The sequence below is a fragment of the Carcharhinus amblyrhynchos genome, chromosome 15 (assembly GCF_965287045.1).
Source record: "Carcharhinus amblyrhynchos chromosome 15, sCarAmb.v2.hapA, whole genome shotgun sequence".
Classification (NCBI taxonomy): domain Eukaryota; kingdom Metazoa; phylum Chordata; class Chondrichthyes; order Carcharhiniformes; family Carcharhinidae; genus Carcharhinus; species Carcharhinus amblyrhynchos.
In genome coordinates, this window is record NC_137338.1 from 52,693,764 (window position 1) to 52,721,459 (window position 27,696).

At 41.0% G+C, this 27,696-nt stretch overlaps 1 protein-coding gene across 9 annotated transcripts in view; it reads right to left on the minus strand.

Annotated features, from left to right (window-relative positions):
- Positions 1-27,696, minus strand: part of dmd (dystrophin) — a 1,714,977-nt gene that overhangs the window by 1,180,159 nt on the left and 507,122 nt on the right. The window lies entirely within an intron of this gene.

Genomic DNA, 27,696 nt, shown 5'->3' on the forward strand with positions numbered 1-27,696 from the left:
AAAGGTCATTGCCCTTGAATGTTAACTGTTTTTCTCTCACCACAAAGGCTGCCAGACCTGCTGAGTATTTCCAACATTTTCTGTTTTCATACAATTACAGAAACTTGACTGGTGTAAACATGGGCACTTGTAGTAGAGCAACAATCAAAGAGAGTATTTTATTCCCCAACTGGGTTAAGTGTGGGAATTAATCTCACTTATAATTTTAAAGTTCCTACTTTTCCAGAAAATGGACTCTTGGACATTTGTCATTTAATCTCTTCCTTCTCTTTTGTTTTATCCTCGGTCCATTCCCCCACTGCCACCACCCCATCAACTCTTTCCTGAGTTTATAAAGTGTTACATCCCCAAGTAATCCCAGTTTTGATAAAGCCTTGTCAATTTGAAATATTCATTCCCTTTTTCTCACCACAAATGCTGCCACATCTGCTGAATATTTCCAGAATTTTCAGTTTTTATTTTAGGGCATTAAGATCTACACCATTGCTTTGTGACGTATTTAATCAAAAGCAACCAAAAAGTAACACAGCAAAAATAATAAAATCAGGGAAGCAAAATAACTGCTTACTAAAAATCTGTGATCGAAATTTGTGCTTAGATTGTAGGATATCCAGAAATCCTCTGGCATTGCAATTGCATCTACAACCGAGAATTAATCAGACAAGCAAAGGGAAAATTGAGTTGTATTAATCGATTAAAGGTAACATACTGAACAAGGGTTTCAATCAAACAAAATTTCAATCAATAGACTAACAGAGCCAGCAAAGAGCATAATTACTGGAGGAGGTATATGCTGAAACCAGGATACTGATCGAGGAATAACGTTAAGCTCTCTGCACAAATATATCATGAATTTTTATAGTTATAAGTAAAAGGGAGGAAAATAAAGGAAAGGATCAAGAATGATGTGAGGGTCGTGAAAAGAGACCACTGCAACTTCTCCAGTAAACAACACTGACTAAAGGTCATAAGCTTCCATCAGTAGATGAGTGACAGTGTGAGCAAGATAGATGCAGTGGTGTTATTTACACCCTGGTTTCATAACAAATTTACATTGCCAGTAGATTCAGCACAGAAACCTAAGCTTGAGCAGTCAAACTGCACTTAGATTCAAGCGTTCCACCTCCACCAAGATCGAAGTAGCCTTGTGTTGGAGTGGAGCTATCATCGCCCCAATCTGACAGCTTAACTGACAATCGCAATCCTTCACTGAATGTAAGTACAGCTGAGGAATTGGACCACACAAACTAAGCACTCCATTCTCCTTTCTTAAAACACAAACACACACAGACACACACACACACTATTTCTCACTTCAACCTTCACTCTAGTATAATAAAGGCATAAAATCCCAAGTTGAAGTTGCTTGACTTTGTGAGGGGATTCAAATATTAAGTTTTAACAGAATAGTAGCTGGAGTGACAGCATAGTCATAGCTCTCTATTTAAAAACATTCATGTTATTTGTGTAGGGGAGAACAACCAATTGTAATTAAATCTGGCAACAAAACATTTGCTGTTTCCTCCATCATTATTTAAATCGGTAAGCTTGACTTTGTACACCTTGAGGTGCTCAAATCTTTAGTGCTTAACACCATTGGTTGTGCCACACACCAGAATCATCCCACTCAAAACTGGATAAAATGCCAGCAATTAGACTTTGCCAATGTTATAAATATAATGGCCCTTAATTTCCTCTCAGTGGCAATCACCAGCAGATTGCCACTCTGTAGCAACTTACTTTGGCTGGAATTCCAAAGCCATTGTTTTGCCTGATGTTCCTGACTCAAGCCAGGTGAGAGTAGAACAATGAAACACCTCAGGGGCTTTAGTAGCAAAGTGGAAGTGCAGCAAAAGAGGACATGCCCTCAAGAGGATAGCTAATTAGCATTTCCATCTGAATACAAGGCTTAGATAATACACATTGTCATGGTTATGGGCTTTGCATGCAGAGTAGTCCATAATAGGCCATTGGTTGCCAGGGTCCTGACAGGACAGTCTGCAAGAATGTGAGAGGGTGAAATAGAGGGACAATTCCATTAAAGTTTAGAAGAAAAGGCAGTGATCTTATTGAAGCATGCAAGATTCTGAGGGGCTTGACAATATGGATATTGAAAAGATATTTCGTCCTGAGAAAGAGAACAGAACTTGGGGTTATAAAGTGGTCTCCTATGTAAGATGGAGATGGGAAGAATCTTTCTTTCAAAGGCTTATTAGTCTTTGGAACTTTCTTCCCCAGAGTGTGGTATAGACAGGCCCATTAAATATTTTCAAGACAGAGATAGATAGATTCTTGACTAACAAGGGAATCAAAGGGTATCAGAGGTCGGGAAGAGAATTGCAGACACAGTCAAATGCTCAGAGTCTTAAAATGATGGGGAAGGCTCAAGGGGCCTAATGGCCTTTTCCTATTTTTGAAGAAATAGAGACAGTCAATATCTATTGTACACCATGCAGAATGCAGCTGGGTGCTTGTGCTCAGATTGAAGAGTTCAAACTCATGATGATTTAAATGAGGCTTGAAGATTGCCTAGCTTTGGCTAGAGGGTGCAATCTCCAAGATAACCCTCAACATGAAAATGAGTTTAAGGATTAGAAGTTATCCCACTGGAAAAGGAAAAAGGGAAGCTAACCATTGGGGATGGAAAATAGCTTTGGACTGGAGAATGAATTGCCCACTTAAGAGGCAAAATAAAGTATAACTGTTGTGGGGAAGTTTCAGCCATAAATATTAAATGAGTGATCTTATCTGCAGTTTAGAGTACACGTTGGCTATTTAGTAGTATTTGGACAATGTTACTTTGAGTTTGTTTATTACAGTAAATTCTTAAAATATTAAGTCTTGTTACTTGACCCTTCCAGTCACTGGGAATTCAAATATCTTTTTAAAAGTTGGGGGTTGTAACATCTTTAATATATCTGATGAAACACACATAACTATAATCAATCTGGACTAAGAGAAAGAGAGAAATGAACTCAATGACATTACTGTTACTAGAGAGGCCTCAATGACATTACTGTTACTGTTACTAGAGAGGCGGTGCTCGACAGACTGGAGGGGCTGATTGCGGACAAGTCCCCAGGACCGGATGGAATGCATCCGAGGGTTCTGAAAGAAATGGCGGAGGTGATAGTGGATGCCTTGGTGATTATTTTCCAGACGTCGCTGGATTCCGGGGAAGTGCCGGAAGATTGGAAAGCGGCTAATGTTACGCCGTTGTTTAAGAAGGGTGCCAGGCAAAAGGCGGGGAATTATAGGCCGGTTAGTTTAACGTCTGTTGTAGGTAAAATGTTAGAATCTGTCATCAAGGAGGAAATAGCGAGGCATCTTGAGGGGAATTGCTTGATAGAGCAGACGCAGCACGGTTTCGTTAAGGGGAAGTCGTGTCTGACAAATTTACTGGCGTTCTATGAGGATGTGTCTAGGGCGGTGGATAGAGGAGAGCCGGTGGATGTGGTCTTTCTTAATTTTCAGAAGGCGTTTGACAAGGTACCTCACAAGAGGTTATTGCAGAAGGTAAGGGGACATGGAGTTGGGGGTAGGGTGTTAGTGTGGATAGAGGACTGGTTGTCAAATAGGAGGCAGAGAGTGGGGGTCAATGGGTGCTATTCGGATTGGCGGTTGGTGACTAGTGGAATGCCTCAGGGGTCGGTGCTGGGGCCTCAGCTATTTACCATTTATATAGATGATCTGGAGGAGGGAACTGAGTGTATGATGTCGAAATTTGCTGATGACACCAAGATTAGTGGAACGGCAAATTGCGCGGAGGGTGTGGAGAGTCTGCAGAAGGATCTAGATAGGCTGGGCGAATGGGCCAGGAACTGGCAAATGGAATTTAATGTTGGCAAGTGCGAGGTGGCCCACTTTGGTAGGAATAATGTTAGGAAGGACTATTACTTACGTGGAGAAAAACTGCAGCAGGCGACGGTGCAGAGGGACCTCAGGGTCCTTGTGCATGAGTCGCAAAAACCCAGCTTGCAGGTGCAGCAGGTGGTCAGGAAGGCAAATGGGATGCTGGCCTTCATAGCGAGGGGGATTGAATATAAAAGTAGGGAGGTCTTGCTGCGGCTGTATAGGGCATTGATGAGGCCGCAGCTGGAGTACTGTGCGCAGTTTTGGGCGCCGTACTTACGCAAGGATATTTTGGCCTTGGAGGGAGTGCAGGGGAGTTTTACTAGGCTGATGCCGGAGTTGAGGGGGTTGAGCTATGAGGAGAGGCTGAATAAACTAGGCTTGTACTCGTTAGAGTTTAGAAGAATGAGGGGAGATCTCATTGAGACGTATAAGATGATGAATGGGATGGATAGGATAGAGGTGGAGAGAGTCCTCCCGCTCAGAAAGGACAGTAGGACTAGGGGGCACAGCCTCAAGATAAAGGGGGGCGGTTTAGAATGGAGTTGAGGAAGAACTTCTTCACTCAAAGGGTGGTGAATCTCTGGAATTCTCTGCCCGTTGAAGTGGTGGAGGCTGCCTCGCTAAATATTTTTAAGACGCAGGTTGATGGGTTTTTGATAAGAGAGGGGATTAAGGGTTATGGGGAGAGGGCGGGAATGTGGAACTGAGCCACGACAGATCAGCCATGATCTTATTGAATGGCGGGGCAGGCTCGAAGGGCCAGATGGCCTACTCCTGCTCCTATTTCTTATGTTCTTATGTTCTTATTCTGAAACTTCCCCGCCCTGGCATGGCAGATGCAGCCATCCATTTAAACCCCTGTTGACTTCAGCATGACCGGAAAGCATGCAGAATGGAAAGTCCTACCAGGAGAGGCTCTATTTGAAAATCAGAAAGAGAAAGTGGAGAAATTAATTACAACTTTGATGGAGAGCCGATGCCTTGGAGCATTGGAACCCTATTTTAACAGACTCTGTAACCAAGGGGGAAAAAAACAAGCAACATGCATCAGTGCTTAACTTTCTGACTTTTGGTGCATTTGCCATACGTGAAAGCCATTTTGCAATTAAATTTCATAGAATCCCCACAGTGCAGAATGAGGCCATTTAGTGCATCTAGTCTGCACCAAGCATTTTACCCAGGTCCACCTCCCTGCCCTATCCCCACAACTTTGTGTATTTATCATGGTTAATCCACCTAGTTTACACATATCTTGGACACTCAGGTGCAATCTTGCATGGCCAATCTGCTTAACCTTACATGTTTGAACTGTGGGGGGAAACAGGAGCACCTGGAGGAAACCCATGCAGACACGGAAGAACATGAAAATTCCATGCAGCATTTCAAGACCGGAGCCAAAAACTGATCTCTGGATCTGAAAGGCAGCAGTGCTGATCACTGTGCCACCATGCCACACAATCACAAATTACATATTGAATACATATGCTGCTGATTCCTTTAAATCAGATTGCAATATTTTGTGAATAGCCTTGAAGTAAAAGGGCTATAAAGACATCACAATTCTACAGGAAAGCTTTTTGTTGCTAAACATGTCCCTCCGAGTTCTCACACTGGACGTGAGAGTCCCTGAAGAGTGTAGATTCCTGATTGCTTATTAGTTCTGCTTTGCTAATCTTTTCCAACTTCTATATCATGTCAAGAAATGAAGTGAGAGCACCAACAGCAAGGGGATTTAAATGCTCTAAAAGGCAGCAGAGTAAGTGTATAAGAAAAGATTTGTTTTTTTATTATCTAAAGGAAAGAGGAAAAATTGTACTGTTGCCAATTGTCACAAAGAGACAGGGTATTACCTGAGCAACAATAACACACGATCTTCGTCAAACGTCAAAGCTTTGTGGCTTCATGGGTTAAATAGGTGCTTCCGGAGTGGATTTGTTGTGAATTTACAGCCCTCATTTCCCTGGGTTCCCCCGATCTATCTACAACTTTGGAAGGGGATCAGCAGAAACCACTGCTAAATAGCAGTTTTTATATGTTTAGCTATTTCTCCAGGGATCTCTATTGATCTTCCATCATAGAATGCCCCAACAGAAATTCCATTACTTTGCCCATATCTCAGCTGTTGCTAACATATCCTGTTGATCTGATTCAGGATTTATCCATATTGAATTGACAGTACTCAAACTTTCAGCTCTCAAATTTCAATTCAACAAAACCAGCAAAAAGAATTATAAGGGAAAATAGGAGGTTTCAAAAGTCAGATTGGCTGGACATGTGGGCTGCCAAAGAGTGTTTAGCAGTCAAACACAAAACCCTATGGGAAAGGTTTAAAAATAACACACAGCTACAGAGAATTGAGGACATTATTTCCTATTAAAAAAGTCAACATTCAATATTTAGGCTTACATATGAAGAATGGTTTGATGAATGCAGAGATTCCTCCACTTCCAAATTATGTGTTTCTATGTGCTTGTGCAATTCCCTTAACACCAATGCAAGTGGCAGCAACATGATTAAGCATCCATCAATCAGTGATGCCTGCAATGTACACACCACTAAGGATGATTCTTTCAAGCCAGCTTCACTCCAAGAAAGAAATAGATAATTTGACTCTTAATGCAAAGGCTCAGTAGTTTTTACAAGGATTGTAATTGGAAGTAATGCAAAACAGGTTATACAACTCTGGAGCTTTCCATTCTTGATAGTGTTTTCCATTTTCATCGTTACCAGCTAGTGCTTTATGCGACTGCTTTGTATTACTTAACTCTTTAATCCAGCAACTTTTTTCCTCTTCAGTTTGTTTTTGCATTTTAACTCAGTTCCAAATTAAATATTTAACTGTTAGAAAAGGAAAGTACACCGAACACTTTTAAGAAACTCAAAATACTTATCGTCTTTGGTTTGGAAGTTGGGAACTCCCATTCCTGACAAACCTCAGGCCTCTTGCACATGTGCCAGCGGGAAATGCCGCATATGCACAGTTCGAGGTTTTAACATTCTTCAGGCTGGGGACTGATCCTCTGGTTCTGAGGAAAAGGAGAAGGCAATGGTATGAAGGGCAAGTCAGATGATCTGATATAACTAACCATTATATTTTAAGTGTCCCAGTCAGCAGGAAACAGGAGGGGGACAGGGAAAGATCCCAAAACAGGGAGGAGGACAGGGGGACCTCTCAAAAGGAAGTCCCAGGTAAGGGATAAAGACTGGGATCAGAAATAGGTCCCATTAAGTAAACATAAAAAGTCAAGTAATATGCTCCAAATTCAAGAAAGAGCTGCAGGGAGCAGGTCTTCTGCAAAATGGGCACAAGAAAAGTTCTGAAGATCTGAAGAGGCAACCGAATGTTGGTGACTCCATGCTGCGGGCCAGGGGGGCATAGGTACCCTTTGGAGCAATGATTGGCATGGCTGAAGATCTGAAATTATGATTGGAAGGTTAAACTCAAGTGTGCTCAGAGATCCAGAGGAAAATAATGTTGGAAGGCACATTTAAAACATGGCAAAGAGGGGAGGATCATCATTGAAGCTATTCAAGTAGGAACAGCCTTTAGGGAAAATTCTAAGACAGGATCTTCAAATGTGAAAATTGAAAACTGTTGTAAGAAAAACTAAATTTCAGTGAAAATGGCTGACTTACAATGTGGCAAATGTCTGGGTGGTTGCATTTGTCATCCATTGTGTCATGTGGTGTAACTGAGCTCAGCTCATCTGTCAATTTACATACCTCATATTTACCCTGAATGCTAGATATCAGACAGATATCGTAAAATGTTATCTTTCTGAACTTGTATGATAGAAGTTTATTTTTGTTTCTTCCAAACCCATGGACTGTTGTGATTTTATTCATTAAGGAAGCAGCTTGACTCTTAAACTTCATCTACTTGAAAGAAAATGTTATTGGTCTAGAATCAGATCTCTCCCCATATCCTAGCGTTTAATCAATCAAGGGTCATAACATACATTGGGATCCTATCCAGGATCCTGGGTCTACAGGCAAGTGCTGATACTTGCTGAGATTAAGTTTTATAAGATTTCCACAGTGAATTTTACTAATTGAAAAGACCTTCTTGGTCTGGAAATTGAAGACTTTTCCCAGAGTGCATTGCAACAATTAAGTAAGGCTAGGTTAATTGTAATAGCATAAAAGTGAGAGTTAAAAACAGGGGCTAAAATCCAGAAATGATCCAGAGCACTGCAGCTTGGAATGATGGTAGAAAAAGTGAACCCAGATAGCAGTTCAGTTGAATTAGTTATGACTCAATTGCACATAAGGTAACTTGAGATGGAAAAAAAACAAAAAAAAACTTGAATTGGAACAAAAAGAAAGAAGAAATGGAAGTGAGAAAGCTTGAGTTTCAAAGAGAGAATGAAATCAGACCGCATGAACTGGCTAGACAAAAGCTTAGGTTACAAAGCAAAAGAGAATCTGGTAGTTTGGATAGAAAACAAGTCCCATTGGGAGCTTTGATATAACAAAGACTCTCCTTCCATTGCCTAAATTCATGGATGATGGGGTTGAGAGATATTTTATCTTGTTTGAAAAAGTGATTACGAAGCCAAAGTGGACAATGGTTACATGGACTCTCATTTTGCAAAGTGTTTTGATCGGGAAAGCTGTGGATATGTATTCCAGTATGTCAAAAGAACAATCTTCAGATTATGAGATAAAGTATTTAATGCTTATGAGATTCTCCCTGAAGCATATGAGTTAAAATTTTGAACTTTAATGAAAAGACTAAATGAAAGGGTACTGGAATTTGCTAGAGAAAAAGAAATGCTATGGGGTCACTAGCTTTGATAACAAAAGTTGAAACAACATTTTGAAAATATGATGGAGCTATGATAATGAAGAATTTCAAAAGAGCGTCCCAATAGCTAACATTCATACCTTGAAGACTGTAGATTTTAGGTTATGAGAAGCAACAGTTTTGGCAGGTGAGTGTGATATATCATGTCGGCAGTTAAAGGAATTTAAATCGCCATTTGCAAATCAACAGGGGAAATAGAGGAACTGGAAAAAGTCTAGCTTTTATGGAGGAGGCAAAAAATGTTCCAGTAAAGAAAGATGATAATGTAGAATGTAAAAATAGTGTGAAGAAACCTATATTGTCATAAGGCATCTCAAAGCCCATTGTTGGAGATTGAATGATAAAGCTGGGCAGTGCCAGGGGACAGTCTCAGGTTACTGCCGGGGTAATGGCCCTCTCCACCCAGGAGGGAGCATTCACCTTCATGTTCTGTTCGCCAAGTGCAAATCACAGGGGACATGTCATGGTTCATGTCAGCATGAACAATCTGGGGGAAGTGGGGCAGGAGGGGGGGGGGTAAACTGTCAAGTGTAAAAGCCAACAATTACATTTAACTACAGTTAAATTGGGATCATGTCATTGAATGTCAGGATTCCCATTATGGGGGAAAGGGGAACAATCCAAAATGGAAATCCACTGAAGGAAATACATTTTAGGACTCCAATGGGATTTCTTGCTCTCACCATTGATCCCATCCCCTTAAACCGGAATGGAAAATAACAGTAAACTTAAGTTGCGCTCTGATGAATGGGCCAAGCGTGGTTGGAGATGTTCCAAAATTCTATTTCATATGTACATTTTATACTGGTCAGTGATGTAGTGGGGCATTACTGTTTTTCCACAATAATAAATAAAAACAGAAAATGCTGGAAAGAATCAGCAGATCTGGCAGCATCTATGGAGTAAAAAGTCTGACAACACCAGGTTTTAGTCCAACCGATTTATTTGATAATAAACTCACAAGCTTTCGGGGTTAGCCCCTTCGTCAGGTGAATGGAGAACTCGCCATTCACCTGACGAAGGGGCTAACCCCGAAAGCTTGTGAGTCTTTTATCAAATAAATCGGTTGGACTAAAACCTGGTGTTGTCAGACTTTTTACTGTGTTTACACCAGTCCAACACCGGCATACCCACATCATGAGCATCTATGGAGACAGAAATAGAGGTAACATGTCAAGTCTACATGATTCTTCTTCCGAGCTGAAGACAGGCAGAAATCTGATGGTTTACATAGTTATGAAGGGGGTGACAAAGATAGAGCAGAATTGAAGATCAAGGAGAGGCGCAAACAGTTCATTTTCAACAACTGAAACGGAGTATCACAGTTCTGAAGTTGTTCCTGTGACTCTTTGCCCAATTCTGACTCGGTGGAGTGAAGAACTCATCCAATTAACAGTAATGATGCATCAACCTCAGTAACAAACAGTACAGAAATGTCTGTAGAACTGCAAACTAAGATTGTCACTAGAAGGATTAAAACCTCAAACTGGCCAAGGGTCAATGACCCTGTAACACTGAGTTACAAGTGCTTGCCTGTATTGACACAAAGGGCATCATAGTAGCAATCCAGGCAAGTGGATAGTTCACAGAAGATCATTTCCAACTTCAAGAATTGCATAAAAGAATTGAAATATTGGAACGAACAATAAAAATCCAAAGTGAGGATGGGTTTGATGTTGTTTAAAGAGAATTAAACAAGAGCTGTTTGGAATGGGATCAGAAGAAACTACAGGATTGTAAGATGTTCGAAGGTCAAATCAAGCAGGAGTATGAAACCTTTGTATGAACATAAAAAGCATCACAATAACTTTTTTGAAACAGCGAAGAGAGATTTTGATTAGAAGAGAAATGAGTTGTTAATGCACAAAGAAGCCACTTTGACCTTGTTGTCTCAACATAAGAATTTGCCATGTTTGAGTTTAGAAAATGAGCTTGAAGCGGAAATTACATCTATAGCCGACAAGAAAAAGAGGATTGGGCTGTGGAGTTAAGTGAAACATTTTCTACCAAGTTAAAGATTGGGAAAAAGGGAAAAAGGATATGTATGTATCAAAGTTATGATGATTCCTTGATGTTTAAATTCTGCTAACTTTATGCGTTACAAGTATTGGCTTTTGAATTAGTTAAAGCTTTATAAAACTTTAAAATGTGCAATTGTGAAACAAAATGAAAAGTTTATTTGGACAGAATGCAATATTTGTTACGAATTCATGATGTTAAGTTTTTGAAACGAAAGTGTGAAACCACTGTAAAGAAACATTCACAGTACTGAAGCTTCCTCTCTTCTAAGGGGAAAGGAGTTAAGAAACTGCAATACTTTAGTTCATAGGTTGGGTACTCCCATTCCTGACAAAGCTCAGGTTGCCTTTGCATGTGTCAGCTGAGGAATGGCTCTCATGCACAATTCAAGGTTTTCTTTACATTCTTCGAGCCAGGAAGAACCCTGTGCACATGTGCAGAAGAGAAAAAAGAAAACTGGGTGACTGGGAGGTTAGATGACTTGATGCAGAGTGCCGGGATACTTTAGGTGCCCCATTGAGTGGGATGCAGGAGGGGTGCATGGAAAGATCCCAAAACAGGGAGGAAGATAAGGAGACATCCCAAAAAGAAGTTCAGGTAAGTGATAAAGAGAATGATCAGTAATAAGTTATAACAAAATGTCAGAGTGATAAGCTCAGAATTCAACGATGAGCTGCAGAAGCAGACTTAAATGGGTATAAAAACAGCCCTGATCTTCTGTGCAGGCACCCAAATGTTAGTGGATCCATGCTGTTGACTGTTGAGTCAAAGGTACCCCTCTGAAGCAGTAATGTTCTATTTGGCACAGCCAAAGATCTGAAATGCACTTGGAAGGTGAAGCTCGAGCGTGCTCAGAGATCCAAGGGAAAGGAATCAGAGGGAATCACTGAAACGCAGCCAGGTGAGTATTTTTGAAGCCTTCAAAGTCAGTGTGATCTTTGGAGAGAATTCCAAGCTGGGGAATCTCCAATCTCCCAGATGTGGAGATTGAAAACTCTTGTAAAAAAGACAAAGGGTGGGATTTTCCAGCCACACTTGCCCCAAAACTAGAAAATCCAGCCCGAGGTCAATAGACCTTTGCATGTCTGCCCACCACCCACCATGGAAACCATAGTGGGCAGGACAGGAAAAGCAGCCCCCAATGTTTCAGTAAGATTGGTTGTTTCACAATTTGAATAGTGTTTGGGTGGATCTTCGAGTAGTCAACGGAATCTATTTTGGCTGCATCTTTTAAGTAATGTGGTATATCTGACAACAGTTCACCTGTCAATCAATTTATACCTCATACTTACCCTTAATGTTAGAGTATAAGATAGATATTGTAAATTGCTTTATCTTCCTGAATATAGACAGCTAGGTTTATTTTTGTTTGTTCCAAACCTGTGAATCTTGTGGCTTAATTGGCAAGCTTCTTAACACTCAAACATTATCGACTTGAAACAAAATGTTATCAGTCCTTAACTTGATCTTCTTTCATCTCGCAAGGTCTGACCAAGGACCATAACATAGCTAGAAATAAACTGAAAGCACTAGAAGCGAGTCAGGCAATGCTTTCAGAGAAAAAAATAGAGTTAACATTTTAGTTCTATAACTTTTCGTGTAATATGTTTTAAGCAATTATAAATGTAGGGTTGGAGGAAGAATTCAGTCTAGATCAAGTGGAAGACAGAAGTGCTTAAGTGCTGCAAAGCAAAATGTGGGTTCAAACTGGGATAAGTAACAAAAGGAAATGTGTCTGGTGGAGTTGCAAATAGCATCCGCAGAATCACTGCACGCGTCTGATAGTTGGAAAATAAATGGGGGCAATGATACAATTTGAAATAGTTGAACTCAATTTTAAGTCTGAAAGTCTGTGAAGTGTCTAGCTGAAACATGAGGTGCTGTTCCTCAAACTTAATTGAACTTTATTGGTACTGTGTAGGAGACTAAGGACAGAGATTAGAGTGAGAGTGCGATTGAGAATATAAATACACAGGGTCACACCAGCAGATAGAATGGTGGTGTTTGGCAAAGTCATTATTCAATCTGTCTTAGGTTTCCTCAATGTAGAGGAGACCATACTGTGGGCAAAATTACAATATACTAAATTGAAACAAATACATATGGGCAAATTGATGTTTCAACTGAAAGGAGTGTTGGGGTCCTGGGCAGTGGGAAGGGAAATGGAGTGCATCTCCTGTGCTTGCATATAAAAAGGGCCATAGGAAGATGCTCCTTCAAATCCATCTTTTGTTTCTTTACGTATCCTACTACCATCCACTTTTGCCTTACATCATCACCCCTTTGGTCATTTAATACATTTTGTCTCCCACGTCATCACAGACCTTTCTTTCCCTCCGTACTACTTCTTATCTCTGTACTGCCTTAAAACCAGGTAACATCTCTAACTTTTTCCAGTTTTATTGAAAGGTCATTGATCTGAAACATTAATGCTATTTTTATTCCACAGATGCTGTCAGGCCCGCTGAGATCTTCCAGCATTTCCTGTTATTAATCCATTCTTCTATGTCTTCCTTCTATTTTGTTGAGATGTTCTTTGTGAACTTTCACAGTGCCTCACTGCTATTGTTCTACCTCACTCTCTTTTTTCTCTTGCCAAACATTGTGAAGAAAATTCCAGGTCTAAGTTTGGTCAGAATTACTTCAGCTCAGAAAATTTAAATTCCTCCTTTTTCTTTAAATGGCTGTTTGAGAAAACTTGCTGCCCATGACATGACTGCATTAGTTTGTGTTACAACATCAGCACAGTGAAATGTCATTCACTGAATGTGAAGGATTTTGAGATGGTTTGGAAGATGTGATTGTGTTTTAAAATTGATTTCAGTTAGGCTATGACTGAGAAGTAAAAGTCTTTCATTGTGTTATTGTGTAAATAGATACTCAATATACGTCAAGTATAATGCTGGTTTTGATTTGGGCACTTCGGAAACTGAAGCAGTCCCTGCCCTCATGCAGCAAGACCTAGGCAACATTCAGGCTTGGAATGTTATTTGGCAAGTAATATTTGTGTAATACAACTGAGAGAAAATAACCATCCCCAAAAGAGAATTTAAACATCTTCCCTTGACAATCAACAATGTTACCTTCTCTGAACCCCACTAGTATCATCCTGGGGGTGACCATTAACTAGAAACTGAACTCGATCAGCCATATAAGTACTCTGACTATAAGAGCACCACAAAGGCTAGGAACCAACTCGGCCCAAGGCTTTGACAAAAGGATCATCTAGACTCAAAATGTCAGCTCTTTTCTCTCCTTACAGATGCTGCCAGACCTCCTAAGACTTTTCAGCATTTTCTCTTTTGTGGTCAACAAGGCCCAAGTCAGTTTTATGATGGAATCCCCTCCACTTGCTTCAAAGCACTTACTTAAGAAACACAACACGATCCTACAGCCCACTTGAACAGCACTCCATCCATCACCTTAATCGTCCACTCCCTTAACCACCAATGCACAGTATCAGCACTGTGTATCATAATCAAGATGCACTGCAATAACTCACCAAAGCTCATTCAACAGTTTAAGTTTATTTATTTGTGTCACAAGTAGGTTAACATTAACACTGCAATGAAGTTCCTGTGAAACTCCCCTAGTCACCACACTCAAGCGCCTGTTCAGGTACACTGAGGGAGAATTTCGCACGGCCAATGCACCCAACTAACACATCTTGAACAACACCTTCCAAGCCTGCAACCTCAGAAAGACAATGGTAACTTGACAATAGCCTTCTGATTTCCACATTTAACTGCATGTGATTGCTGTCTGATTTACTTATTAATAATGGTGAATTCCCAATTAGCTCACTGTTTTTTTTAACCGCAAATTTGAGGCCAATATCGATTCTACTTCATTTTGCTTGCTGAAACGTACAATTTACAACTGAACACTGGCTTCCAATCCACCAACAATTTGATTTGAAAATTCTCATCTTTGTGTTTAAATCCTTAATATGGCTTCATTACTTCTTATCAAGTAGGAAAATACTATTTATCAAGTAGTACCTAAAGATTATTCTGGCCCAAACAGGCAGAAACGGGTATCAAACTGGCTCAGCTGGATTCTAGTGGATCCAGAACAACTAGTGGCTTGATAGAAGTCCAGTAGAGCTCCTGGTTGCTGAGTCAGCACCAGTACTTATCAGTCACTTATCAATTTTATTAAAATTAGTATACCAGTGAAACCCTCTTGATGTCCCCTCCAGCTCTCTCTCCCCCTCAATCACCTGTTCCCTAGTCAGTACCATTCCTGCTCCTGCTCCCCCAGCTTTTGTTACGTGAACACTTCATTAATCAGACAATTTTTTGTAATAAAAATCTATATGTGGAACATGTTCATTGCCTTGTTTTAATTTGTTTGTGTGTTATAGCACCATTATAAGAATTACATATTTCAATAGAGATTTGAACCTGTTTAAATGCATATCTGATTTTAATTTGCTTGAGAATAAATTTGTTCTTTTTGTGAACTAATACATCTGCAATATTCCATATCACAAAACAATAAAAGGTTATTTCATGATCTAAATTGTGGACTTAACTTTTTTATTTCACTGATTAATTAAGATTGGAGTTACGCTTGCAGCCAGTGGGTATTTTTGCAAAGCCTGGCCAATCAGATGCATCAACTCCCTCAGCACCCCTACCACAGTTTGCTGTAACATCCACCTCTTCCTCCCATTCACAATTGCTGCAATTATCCCAATTTCTCACCCGCCCCGGCAATTGTAGCACTTCTCGTCTAGCTCCCAAATCCACTTGATCACAGCCATTTTGCAGCAGCACCCCTCTCCCCACCCCCAGAATGCAGAGCCTCCCCCCTATCAACTCCCACTTTGTGCTTTTAAAGCTCTTCTGGGTCAACAAGCTTTGAAAGACTCTGCTTCTTCAACACGGGCCTCTTGCACATCTCTCACTTTCTTCACCATTAGCTTCCACATCTCCAGCCTTGAAATTCTCTTGTTACAATTCTCACTTCTCCTGTGGAATTCATTACCACAGGTAAGTAGTTGATGCTAAAACATTGAATGTATTCAAGAGGTGGCTACATTTAGCACTTGGGGCTAATGGGATCAAAGGTTATGGAGAGAAAGAGGATTAGGCTATCCAGTTGAACTGTCAGCAATGATCATGACGAATGGTGGAGTAGGCTCAAAGAGCCAGATGGCCTTCTCCTGCTCTTCTACGTTTCTCCACCTCTCTCCTTTTTAACTAATGCTGGCCCCGATATCTCGTCCTTTGGATTGGTGTCAATTTTTGCCTGTTCATTTGCCTGTGAAGCTTTGCTATGTTACATACAGTACTTAAATGCAAGTTGCAGTTGCCAAAAACAATAGCCAGAGAAGATTTCACTTTCATAATACAAACGTTCCACTGAATTATACGCACTGTAGAGCTACCAGATGGCAGCACAGTTCCTGACATCACAAAATATCCGTAACTTACATCATGTTGCATTAAAGAGAAAAGTTCAACACCTGTGCCTCTTATAAAGATCAACACAAAAATGAATGATAGACTGCATCAACAGATAATGGGACATTACATACATGTTATATCCATTTCAGGCTATCTGATAGCCACCGGAGCATTACTGTTCCAGGATGCTTTGGCAAGAACACCAGATTAATCAAAAGTTACCACCATTCACTGTGCACAAAAAGCATTTAATTTGCTGCAAAATAAAGCAGTATTTATGTTATTAGTTATTTATTTCAAAAGAAATAAACAGGAAGTAAAAGGATTGCATGTGATTTTAAAACATCTGAAACTTCGTTTTAGTGCGGCCTTATAGTTATTTGGATATTCTGGTCCATATCTTCCATTTTTGTGAAACCAGGCTGCATTTTCAGAATGTGCAGGAATTTCATCCACCACATCAGTGCGAGCTCAGTCACAGACAATCTTTCAGCCTCCAGGTCATTTTAAATACCTCTGGTGAGATTCCTAGTCTCTGCCATGCACTTGACCAGCAGTGAAAATGAAGATTTGCTACATTGCCTCAGGGGCCTGCCACAACACACAGCACTGTCAGTGACCTTTGAGTTGCCAGAAAGACTGATACTTATTTTTAAATCAGAACTGTAGCCTGCAGCATTGTTTACTCAGGCAACCAATTGAACAAGCTTTCTGTATTTCAAAACCGCAATGATCCTGCTGCCATAGCAACACTGGACTTTAAGAATTAGTAGGTATCTAGCATTGGTATGGGTCAAATTAGGGAAGTACATTGGGTGACATACCTAAATGGAATTACATAGGGTATACAGCACAGAAACAGGCTATTTGGTTCAGCAGTTACATAGCTGAGTTTCTGCATCACTTGAGCTTTCTCACACCCTTCCTTATCTAACTCTTTCAGCATTACTCTTGACTTCCTTCTCCCTCATTTGCTTGTCTAGCCTCAGTAAGTTCCAAATTCTCACCACTTCTGGGCAAAGATGTTCCTTCCAAATTTACTGTTCCCCTTCTATAATATTGTGGCCAGAATTATAAGTCAGACACTTCAAAACAAGTTCAACATAATTTCTTCACTTTTCAATTCTATCCTTCTTGAAAGGAAACCTTGTGCATGATTTGCTTCTTTATTGATATCTTGCTCCTTTTGATGATCATACAATGGCTGTAACACAGGAGGCCATTTGACCCATCTCATTCACACAAGTTCCTGTAGCGTAAGGGTTTGGCACATTCAAATTTAATGTGTAACTGAGTGTAGGACCACCCACACAGTGACACAGGAAAGCACATGATCCAGACCCAAGGATCAACGTGGGGTTGAGCAGAAATCAGAAAAGGCCTCGGCATGATGTAGCAGCTCGGCTTTACCCTTTACTGTACACGTAAAGACTAACAATTAAACTACTGAAGACTATGAAGACTTTCTTCAGAGATGCTTCTGCAAACAATACCTTCCGAACAGCTCCCACAAGAGGAACTGACTGGTCCCCTGCCCATACTCCACAGCCTTACATTTTCTTTGTTCTTCAGGTGCTGATCCATTTCCTTTTTGGATCCCCAGTTGACTGTCTCCATCAATTTTCAGACAGTGTATTCCAGATCCTAAGCACTCACTGTATAAAATAGTTTTTCCCCCATGTCACCAATGGCACTTTTTTCAATCCCCTTAAATCTAATTCTGATTTCTTCTATCAATGGGAACAGTTTCTCCCTATTTACTGTCCAGATCCCTCATGATTTTGAACAATTGTAACTAATCTCTTCTTAATGTTGTCTCTAAGGAGGACAGTCTCAGCTTCTCTAATCTATCCATCTATCTGAAGCCCTTCACTCCTAAAACTGTTCTTATTTTTTTTGCACACACTCAAGTTTTCACATAGTTCCTTAAGTGTGGTGTCCAGAACTGGACACAATCAGCAGAATTTTACAGCTCACTCATCCTAAAACTGTAACATCCCACTCGAGGTCAACAGACCTTTCCATAGTTCTCCGCTCTTCGGCTCTGATTCCCATGGTGGGCTGGACAGTAAAATTCCAGCCAATATTTCAGTGGAGGCTGAACCAACATTTCAGACAGATTCCTCAAAATTTCCATACTTTTTGCACTTTATACCTCTGCTCTGTGTAGTTGTTCTCTCAGATCCCTTTGCTCCTCTGTGCCATTTGGGTTATTTTCCCAATAAGATGTGACCTTATTTTTCTTATCAAAATGTAATACCTTTGTAATGAAATTCAACAGCCAACTCTTCTAAAAGTTTCTGAAAATTTTGTTATTATGTACTGCAGTCATTGGCTAACACCCCAATTTGGTGTCATTCTTACATTTCGAAATTATGAAGGGAATTTACCTGCCCTGCCTCCCAGAGGAATCATGGCCGGGGGGGCGGACTATTCAATGGTCTGTTGACCTCAAACAGAATTTTCTGGTCTTAGGATAAGCGCAGCTGGAAAATCCCACCCTTAGTTTTTGATTCCAAAGTCCAAATCATCAATATGAATTGTAGCACAGATTGTTTAATGACCCCATTTTTCAACTCTACCATTCTGAATTGCTGCTCTTCACCCAAAGTGTCTTGCAGCCAGCCAATGGAATTCTGATATTGTGATATTTCAATATGCTTGTCTACAGTGAACATATTAACCATCATCCATGAATTCTAACTAGTTATTTTAATAATGTGAAAATAATGAGGAGATAACATTGCATACATCACTATACCATTTCTAGCCCCCAAATATAATCTAGAAACTGGCACTGAGAAATTGAGTCCTCTTTCTATTGCCTAAAGCTTTTGACTTATAAAGCAATTAATAGAACAATGCTACTAGCTGCTAATGAGAACTTGTGCCAAATTATGTTTGTCAAAGCGATGAGGACCCAAACTCCATGAGCTCCTTAGGAGTAATTTTAGCACCAAGTATCAATTTGAGACAACTGCAAAGTTAACATTTGAAAAACTCAAATCAATCTGGACCTCTTCCCACCTCAAATCCACCCAGTACTGGTTTTAACAGAGATGGTGGGGAGGGGGTTGGGAGTGGCGACCAAATCGCTGTCAGGAGGCAGATGAGTCAGTAAATGTTTTCAGAAAGCTGCGTACCTCAATTTTTACAATTTTTTTAGTCTTTACTCATCTTGATTGGATTGCCTGGGCCACAGAAAATCCTCCAGTTAAAAAAGCAAGTGAGAAGGATCAAATTTATAAGGTAAGTGCCATAACAGCAACAGTGGGAACCTGCAAGCAAAGGGGCATTCCCCCTCTCTCTCAATTGGCACAAGCTTCCAGATCTATAATCATTAACTCCTCCCCCTGGTTTCCACTTCCCAATTTCTTATGTGTCACCCTTAATCTCTCCCCTCATCACCAACTGTTCCCCATCACCAATTAGGGGCTCACTTTCTTCCTCCCTTCCTACTTGTTCCTTACCACATTCTTGCACTGCAGTTTTTCCTGCCTGCGAGGCAGTCAGTTCATCAATCAGTTCTTCAAGCAGACTCTGATTAGATATTAGATGCGAAATCTGCAAAAAAATCTGCTGAAATATGCCTCAGTTAGTATTTGCAAGGCAGCCAGGAAACTCGTATTTTTGGGGTTTCCAACAAATACTCATCCCCGACCTCCTGCCCACCATCTGGCTTCCTCTCCCATTTTCCCAGAAATTACCAGGCCATTGTGTTTTACTCCTGAATTATTTTTTATCCTCCCAAGGGACTTGAAACCATGGCCTCATTATTATATCTCAACATTTACTGTTTACTAGCAATAAATATTACAAGTCAGTTACAATATATAGGCAAATAAAAACACACTGGGGAATATCTGAGCCAAGGCAAGGTCACTTAAATTATAACGATGCAAATAAATTCAATCCCCAGACTGAACACAGCCCATTATACAGATAGTCCTCCTTGTTAAATTTCCAGCAGCTATTATTTAAACTAATTGTTTCAGTTAAAAGCAGAAGTAAGATGATGAAATACAGTGCATAGACTCAGCAGGTTTAAAGGAGAAACAGGGTGAATTAATATGCATTCGCTTTTGGGTCGCTCACAAATAAGACTAGTACGTACTTGAAATAAAGTTTCTTTATTACTTCAGCATGTGACATGAAGACAATTGTCCTTCTTGAGTTGGGTTGAGCTGCCTTGAAGCCTATAATGTTGAATATTTTTCTTCATTTTCTTCCTCCTTCTTTGGTGGGCATTGGTTCTTTGTTTGGAGGTTCCAGGTACAGTTTTTGCCAACACTACTAATTCTTTCAAGAGACCGTGTTCTCAAAGCGTGTGAGCCTCATTACAAAGCAGCAACACAAGTACAGTTGCAGAAGCCATTTCTATCCTGATTTGCATACATATGCTCTTCCAGCAATGATTGCTGGACACTTACGGAGCAAGGGAAGTCTATGATTTATTTTCCACTCCCGAATCTAATATAGCTAAGAAAAATACTGCAACATCTCTAAAACTGCATTGCCGAAGAAGGTTTACTCAGCACACATCCTAAATTAAACTTGCAACTCACTGGGTCTATATAACTCAGCTACTTATTGGATAGATTTGCTGAACCATCATGGGAGCTGGGTATTAAGTAGACAATTCATCATTCGTTATAATAGATGATTGGTCATTCTGCATTGGGACTGCTTACTTGTCTGTTGCCTAAATTGTTTACAAACTCCAAAAAATATGAAGAAAATATCAAATAAACATGAATCTTTTTTTTTTAAATGCTCAGGAGACTTTGTATGATGATAGTTAATAAAGATGGTACATCAGTACATCAATAAACAATTTCCCCTTTCCAGAAAGCATGCCAATTAACTCCTTGAACTACTATTCTTTGATGAGGTTAGCCACGCAAACAACTTTAATAGAATATTAAAAATACAAAAGAAATAACTATAACCATGAAATTAGAGAATGGTACAAAACTGAAAGGCATCACTTAGCCCACTGTGGCTGTGCTGACTCTTCGAAAGGGCTACTCAAATAGTCTCATGTCCTACTCGTCTATCAGAGCCCTATAATTTTCTTTTTCCTTTCAAATACTTATTCAATTCCTTTAGAAAATTATTGAAATTGCCTCTCTTACCATTTCAAACATGACACTTCAGATCGCAACAAGTTGCCCAGTTAAAAAAGAGCTCAGGTTGCTTCTGATTCTTTTGTCAATTACCTCAAATCTACATCCTCTGGTTATTGATCCTCCTACCACAGAAAACAGTTCCTCTTTACTTACTCTATCAACACACGTCAGGATTTCGCACACCTATCAAAGCTTTCCTTAACCACTGCTCCAAGGAGAGCAACCCTACTTGCTACTGTCTCACCAAGTAACTGAAGCCCTGAAGCCCCAGTAATCTCTCTGGAAAACCTGTTCAGCACTCCCTCTAAAATGTTATCTAAAACTGGGCCGGATCTCCAGCTGGGCCTTAACCAGCATTTTGTTAGGACTTAGCATGACTTCAACGTTCTCTGATGTTCTTTATCAAATAAAAAGTCTCACAACACCAGGTTAAAGTCCAAAAGGTTCATTTGGTAGCACAAGCCACTAACTTTCGGAACACTGCCCCTTCATCAAGTGAGTGGGATTTCAGTTCACAAACAGGGCACATAAAGACACAAACTCAATTTACCAAATAATGGTTGGAATGCAAGTCTTTACAAGTAATCAAGTCTTAAAGGTACAGACAATGAGAGTGGAGAGAGGGTTCAGAACAGGTTAAAGAGATGCGTATTATCTCCAGCCAGTACAGTTAGTGAGGTTTTGCAAGCCCAGGCAAGTCATGGGGGTTACAAATAGTGTGACATGAACCCAAGACCCTGGTTGAGGCCGTCCTCATGCATGAGGAGCTTGGCTATCGGTCTCTGCTCAGTGACTGTGCACTGTGGTATGTCGTGAAGGCCGCCTTGGAGCACACTTACCCAAAGATCAGAGGTTGAACGCTCATGACCGCTGAAGTGTTCCCCAAGAGGAAGAGAACACTCTTTCCTGGTGATTATTGAGCGGTGTTTATTCATCCATTGTCGTAGTGTTTGCATGGTCTTCCCAGTGTACCATGCCTCGGGACATCCTTCCCTGCAGCATATCAGGTTGACAACATTGGCTGAGCTGCAAGTGTATGTACCGTGTACCTAGTGAATGGTGTTCTCACGTGAGATGATGGCATCCGTGTCGATGATCCGGCATGTCTTGCAGAGATTGCTGTGGCAGGGTTGCATGGTGTTGTGGTCACTGTTCTCCTAAAGGCTGGGTAGTTTGCTGCGGACAATGGTGTGTTTCAGGTTGTGCGATTGTTTGAAGGCAAAACGTGGGGGTGTGGGGATGGCCTTGGCGAGATGTTCGTCTTTATCAATGACCAATGACTCCTTTATCAAGCCAATGCTCTTCAAACAGCATTATAAGAAACATTTAGCTGCTGCATCCAGCTACTTCCACCTCCCTTTACCTATTGGTTTTCCTGGGCAGTGGGAAACCTGGCCATCCATCATTAAATTCAAATTGCTACCACCAAAGTACACATTTTTCACCCAAACTGGTAACATGCAGGCAAACATGAATTTTCAAAGATTGCAATTCTATAGTGAAAAATGGTGTGATCGTGTATTTGAATGCAGTAACTTAGTGCACATTTGCCAGGTGGTTTATAACATCTTCTGTACCTGAACTTTCTTTTCAACAATCCCGAATTTCCACCACTTTATTATTTTGAAATTACAATTCTCAGGACATTGGGGAAATAAACACTGTCCTTCAAAGATTTTCTAAACCTAGTTAAAATATCAAGTCATGTTTACACAACAGGGTTAATCTTATTCATTCTTGATAGGTTTCAGGGCAATATCGTGGAGTTAAAAGTTTTTCGTAATTGGCAGAAGGGTTAAATCCCAGAGAGAATACTGTAGGCAAGTTATGATGAGTAACAGCAAGTTTGAACTTAGAAAGACAGACTGTGGAGGAGGGAGCAAAGTTGAAGTCCAGCTCTAATAATATGAATTTAATTCTTAATCTGTATTGGAGGAAACATTCATAATAGCTGATTATAACAAATTGTCACCCCCAAGCCTAATTCCCTGTCTATTAATTTGTACAAAAGAAAGACTTACATTTATATTGCACCTGTCACAACCACTGGACAGCCCAAGGCATGTTATAACCAACAAAGTATATGTTCTGAAGTGCAGTTACTGATGGAGGAAAAGCAGCAGCTAATTGTGCACAATAAATTCCTACAACAGCAATGCTATAATGACCCAATAATCAGTTTCTTTGTGATGTTGATTGCGAATAAACATTCATTAGGTCACTTTTGTTAAATTCACCTGCAAGTTTTTGAAATAATGCCCTAAAACATTTTACCTCTATCTTGGAGGGCAGGCAGAGTCTTGGTGTGATGTCCCCCTCCCCCAGCATCTCCTCCACAGAATCAACCGCCGTCCCCAGCACCACCCCCACAGAGACCCCAAAACCTCCAATACAGTACCCCTCCCCCAGAACTACCACCACTAATCCCCTGGCACCTCCTCCATACAAGCCACTCCTTCCCCCACCCCCACCATGGAGTATTCCTCCAGGCACTATTTCTGACAAACCAGCTGGGCATGACCCTTTCTCCCCTGGGGGTTATATTCACCAGTGCGTTTCCAGTGGATTCAGCTCAGCAGGTGCATGTTGTTGGAGACTCGCCATGATTCACATCAGGGTAAGGGTTTGCAGATATTAGTTGACAATATAATGTAGGGTGGACTATCAGGCATAACGTCCTGATATGCATATTTAAATGGATGCAATGGGGCTCCCAACTTTTAAAGTTGGGATTCCCTTTACATCATTGATGGAGAATAGCGACAATTAATCAGGAAAATCCTGCCAGTGTAAAAGCCGTTTAATAATAATAAGATATTAGTATATGTGGGAGCAGAAGTAGGCCATCTAGCCCTTCAAGCCTGCCCCGCCATTCAGTAAGATCATGGCTGATCTGTCGTGGCTCAGTTCCACTTTCCCGCCCTCTCCCCATAACCCTTGATCCCCTCACTTATCAAAAACCCATCAACCCGCGTCTTAAAAATATTTAGCGAGGCAGCCTCCACCACTTCAACGGGCAGAGAATTCCAGAGATTCACCACCCTTTGAGTGAAGAAGTTCCTCCTCAACTCCGTTCTAAACCGCCCCCCCTTTATCTTGAGGCTGTGCCCCCTAATCCTACTGTCCTTTCTGAGCGGGAGGAGTCTCTCCACCTCTATCCTATCCATCCCATTCATCATCTTATACGTCTCAATGAGATCTCCCCTCATTCTTCTAAACTCTAACGAGTACAAGCCTAGTTTATTCAGCCTCTCCTCATAGCTCAACCCCCTCAACTCCGGTATCAGCCTAGTAAACCTCCTCTGCACTCCCTCCAAGGACAAAATACCCTTGCGTAAGTGCGGCGACCAAAACTGCACACAGTACTCCAGCTGCGGCCTCACCAATGCCCTATACAGCTGCAGTAAGACCTCCCTACTTTTATATTCAATCCCCCTTGCTATGAAGGCCAGCATCCCATTCGCCTTCCTGACCACCTGCTGCACCTGCAGGCTGGGTTTTTGCGACTCATGCACAAGAACCCCGAGGTCCCTCTGCACCGTCGCCTGCTGCAGTTTTTCGCCACGTAAGTAATAGTCCTTTCTACCATTATTCCTACCAAAGTGGACCACCTCGCACTTGCCAACATTAAATTCCATTTGCCATTTCCTGGCCCATTCGCCCAGCCTATCTAGATCCTTCTGCAGACTCTCCACACCCTCCGCGCAATTTGCCGTTCCACCAATCTTGGTGTCATCAGCCGTTTGGGGTGCCCTCTCAATATTCTGCCCCCTCTACCATTGCCACTCTCCAGAGATAGATGATTCCCCCAGCACCTCCTCAGTACTATGCTGGAGTGCCAGCCTGGATTGCTGAGCTCCATCTACAACCTGCTAACTGAGAGGCCAGAGTGCTACAAACGGAGTCAGAATTGACACAAAGTAGCTGATACTGAATAGAAATCAGGTCCATCATTTTGCTAAGTGGTTTTCAGTTAGGTCAGGTTAGAATACATACATATTGGTAGCTTCTGTCCGTGGAATCCTCTATCAAAAAATAACAAATTGATGCATGACCTTCAAGTTTGATTTCATGATGCTAATCATTTGAGGTTTAGCCAGCAGACTCACACCAATTTCCCAGGTAACCTACATATCAGGACAAGGTACCACCATGTAGAACCTGTACGAGCACAACCCGCTTGCAATCCAAAATATCAATATATTTATTCAAAGATCCTGTACTTACTGTACAACACCAGTTATATAAAAATATCAATGTTCAACACAGTCTTCCTCCAGTAAATCTTTCAGCTAATTGTCCCACAATGACTGCTCAGTCAATTAAATCAGGATTGTACAATGCTAACCAATTTGTCACTGTCTGTTCTAGCTCCCAGATTTTATGTTCATACAGTTAGTTCTGCCATTGACACTGAGATTGCTTTTAACCATTGAAGGGTTTGCATTTTTCTTTCCTAGAGAAAAGTACACTCTAGTGAAGAATTTTACTGCACTATAGATAACTCTCTTGATATAGCTGGCAACAGTGGCATAATGTACGATAAACTTAAACATTCTTCTGAGCTAAACTACCAAGCTGTTGATTTTGCATACGTATGAAGCAAGAATATGCAATGTTATAAAGAATAATGTGCTTGCAGCCTACAAAAACCTAAGTTAACAATGAGCATTTATTTTTGAAAGCCTCCAAACTAATTCTGATCGCATGTAGTTCATGCTTTCACATACAAATTTAATGAATTTCTATACTGATTACAAAATTTTAAGGCCAAGAATTTAAACCTTCCCAAACCCAACAAAAACAATGGGTACTAGGAATTAAAATTTGAAAATTCCAGCACTCAGTTCCAACTCACCTAGGTGACCTTTCTGCTGCCCACCTCTAACCTGTCTGACATTTTGCAGGACACAGTAAAAGCAGAGTGGCCTGCTGAGCTTTCGGCTCCATCTGCCTCTGCCAATATTTTGTCCACAGCATAGTGGAGGCTCCAAGCCAGGTAGGAAACCTGGCATCTTTAACTGTGCAGGGTGGTGTTGGATAGCAGATGGGGAACTTTCTTTGAGCTGTTCTTGTGCCCATCACTGGCACCATCCCCAAGGCCATCACCCTTTCCTCTAAAAACCCAGACCTCCAAGTACCTCACCCCATCACTGCCACTGTCCCCAACACACCTATCAGTAAGACATTTGGCAGGACTCCCAAGATGCCCAATTCCAGATTTACATGGCGTCTACAACATGGTGGGACTTCTTGCAGTCTTAGCACTGGACATTGTTCCCAGCTGGTACTGTTGCGTCTGTAATACTGCTGGCTAAACAACTGTCTACACAGTAAGAGGTCTCCACTCACCTGATGAAGGGGTAAACCCCAAAAGCTTGTGGGTTTACTATCAAATAAACTGGTTGGACTTTAACCTGGTGTTGTGAGACTTCTTACTGTGTTTACCCCAGTCCATCGCCGGCATCTCCACATCATTATACAATTGTCAGCAGCTCTTTAAACAAGCTCCCTCCCAAGAGGTCTCGCCTTAAAGCAACCAAAACTGTTTTCAGCGTTAAATTGCTGCAGAGCAGTCATTGAGATCATGGGCAAGCTCCCCTCAGCCATGATCTTATTGAATGGCAGAGCAGGCTCAAGAGGCCAGATGGCCTACTCCTGCTCCTGGTTCTTATGTTCTTTTAGTTGGGTGGGCAGGGACCACAGCACCCCCTAAAATCCAGCTCATGTTTCTTGTCACTATAATTTTTATGACGGTGATTTGTGTCACCTGTGAGGACACTGCAAAAGGCAGCTTTGGCCTACTTAATACTTAGAATTCATTCATTTGGCACCAATACATCAATATTAATGTGGGGAAGTTTCTCTGGAGAAAAAAAACATACAGGGCTGGATTTTACATTTCTTGGTGGGCTAAGGGAATTGGAATGGAAACCGAGTGTTCCATCCACTACCAGCTGGGCTCATCCAATTAAGAATTGGATGTCCAGTTCGTGCCTCTGATGGACAGGATACCAATTGGTGAAGCAAAGGGGAGCTCCAATTGGTGCTGCAGCAAAGAGGTAAACTGGAAGTTAACCACTGCTAGAATTGAAAAGGCCCCTGCCCTCAGAGTCAGTCTTTATTTTTTAATTGTACAGTCAAAGATAAAAGTTGTCATAAATAACACTCAGTTGCTGCCACCTTCTCAGGCAGATTCTGCTGATACATGCAGCCATGGTTCCATTGGCAGGCCTTCTCTTTCGCCCATGTGCCACCTTGTCACAGCTGTTGTCACACACTCAAACTTTTTCAGGTCTGAGATTCAAAAAAATGGAGCAGGCAACAAAATGTTGGGGATGATTGGATTGTTAACAAGTTAACTTTGAAATGACTTGTGGACTGAGAATTTCCATGCTGACTCACCCTCTGTAATTTGGGAGACGATGCCTTATTGAAACAGAATGTCATCACGCTCTATTTTGTATTTGTG